The sequence below is a fragment of the Drosophila miranda genome (genome assembly GCF_003369915.1).
Source record: "Drosophila miranda strain MSH22 chromosome Y unlocalized genomic scaffold, D.miranda_PacBio2.1 Contig_Y2_pilon, whole genome shotgun sequence".
Taxonomy (NCBI): domain Eukaryota; kingdom Metazoa; phylum Arthropoda; class Insecta; order Diptera; family Drosophilidae; genus Drosophila; species Drosophila miranda.
In genome coordinates this window covers 27,994,601-27,996,880 of record NW_022881614.1, presented here as the reverse complement: position 1 = coordinate 27,996,880, position 2,280 = coordinate 27,994,601, and the positions used below count along the sequence as shown (strand labels likewise).

General features: G+C 45.3%; 1 long non-coding RNA gene across 1 annotated transcript; it reads left to right on the top strand.

Annotated features, from left to right (window-relative positions):
* Positions 1-317: 317 nt before the first annotated feature.
* LOC117193094 lies at positions 318-1,187 on the top strand. Its single transcript, XR_004474509.1, has 2 exons — positions 318-480; positions 534-1,187. It is a non-coding gene; the product is annotated as an uncharacterized LOC117193094 (long non-coding RNA).
* Positions 1,188-2,280: the final 1,093 nt, after the last annotated feature.

The following is a 2,280-nucleotide window of genomic DNA, read 5'->3' as shown; positions in this document are numbered from 1 at the left end:
TTAAACATTTCTTATTCGGTATTGTCTTACTTAATATACTATTTCATCGATTAACAACATGAGACCATGGCTTTATCCTTACACTCTACCCAGGGTTTAAGCCTTGTAGCGGGCCTAAAGCGACGTAGAAGAAGTCGATAGGTTTGGCGGGAAGGATTAATCGGCTAAGATTTGAAAGAAAATTGAAAGTCAAGACCATGATATCGATCTTGGGGCCAGGGATACATGCTGCCACCCTTTGACAGGCACAGGGTTACTTTGACCTGTTAACAGGCGCAGGGTTACTTTGACCTGTTAAAGTTTGCTTTGTACATCTGACAGGCCATGTCAAATTCCTTTTCCGGTTAAAGATCTCGTCGAGAACGGGTGTGCGCGCAAACGAATCTTTTGTAAGAAGTGCCATCATAGGAAAATTCCATTGTGAAACAACTCGACACGGTACGGAAAAGACATACCTTTCGGTTGATCGCGAGATTTTGGGTGAGTGCGATTGGAAAAATCCACAGAACAGGTTTTCATCTGATTTTCTGCAGCTCACGCACCCGCTGATTCCCTTGCTCGTACAAGAGGAGTGACGGGGCACGGGAGTCTCGCGACAGATCCCGCTCGGAGGAAAGACGCCACAGCTTCAAAGACCGGACGGTCTTTCGCTTATTGCGTGGGGCAGCGACCCACGTTATTTAAACGCACCCCATCGTCCAGTCGCCGGCTAAGTAAGCCGCAGAGCGCAGTCAGCCGGGGGCTGGAATAAGCAAACGCCTTCCCGCTTGGGACCCTTCTCCTGCGAGGAGCACCCTAGACAGGGTTAAACAGCAGCGCGCGCCAAGGCGCGTGAAGAAGAAGCAGGAGCAAATCAGGGATGTTGCAGTGCTAAAGCCACCTGCGGCCTTCGTTTTCTCGGTTGCCCGAGCGCAGACCATGCTGCAGTGATGAAGCCAACTGCGGCCATCGTCTTCCTGGTTGCCCAATCGTCTGCCAAACAGAGGCAGAATTCTCCGCCTTCGGCTGTCCTCTTCGCCCCGACTCTGTCCAGGATTCCTCTTCCAGCAGCTTCAGGGAGCACAGTTCACAAAATCATAGGGTTCAGCGGATGCTAGCCTCGTCTATTACCATCCTAATGTTTAAAGTATAAAAATCTCACAAAATTTGTATATTCATGAAGAATAATTATCAGCCAACCTCATTAACGTTCAAGTTCCCCCCTGGGAGTTCGGGAAATGTGTTCAGAATTTGCAGTTATAAGTATTGTTAAGACATCGCTAGTTTAATTCATTTTCGTTACACATTCGTTAAACATATATCAGCTTAAGCAATCATTATAAATATTCACAAGCTATTGTTGTCAGTTAAGTTCGGATTGAATTGTCAGGGAGAAAATTCCCCCAAAAGTTCTGTGGCTCCACATACAAGGAGTAGGTCGAAGTTAGGAATTCTGAGTTGTAGCAAGAGATAGAGTCTTCGTACTGTAAACCACCTTTCCGAATTAACGCTTGTTTTCAGCCTACGTCGGAAGATCGATCTTTCGTCGTTGGAAATTGAACAGTGAGTGAGTAAGCATACCTTCCAAAAGTTGAAATGTACGTAGTTTTGAAAACCGACTGATCCTTGCCCAACCTCGCGAATTTGAAACCTCTGACCCCTGCCTATTGAGACTTTTCCTTGAGCGATCTGATCGTTGGCTAATTAGAGATGCCATCTGCATCCAGTCATCGACTGAACTCCGCATAGGAGATCACGTTTTGTCAGCCAGACCGCCTCTTTGATTGTCGACTCATTCCGAAGTTAAAAGATTTAATGATTTTTTTTCCACATTTGTGCGAAAAGCGAAAGTAACGAACTTAAAGTATTCAATGATTTTCCCATGTTATGCGAAAAGCGAAATTTATGAATTTAATTAGAATTTAACTCGAATTACAGTCTTATTATATATATACTCATTACATTATCAAATATCATTATATACCCAACCATTACGAAAAATAGGTGATATTTTTTTTTAGTAGTTATTAAGATCATTTACTATGTTGCCATATCGGATTTAATTTTTGTTTTAAGGAAATAATGTTGAAGTTTAGATAAAAGAAGGCCGTCAGCCATCGGGTGCTACAGGGGACAAACGGATGACGGGTCGGCTCGCACAACTGTGAACTCGGAACTGAGGCGCAGCCGCTCCGGTTAGTAATACCCGGTGCGGTCTGCGTCTCACACCCCCCCCCCCTAGGACACAGAGGGTTGCGAGCGAACCGTCACCCGCCGTAACTGTGCACACCGGTGGAAGTG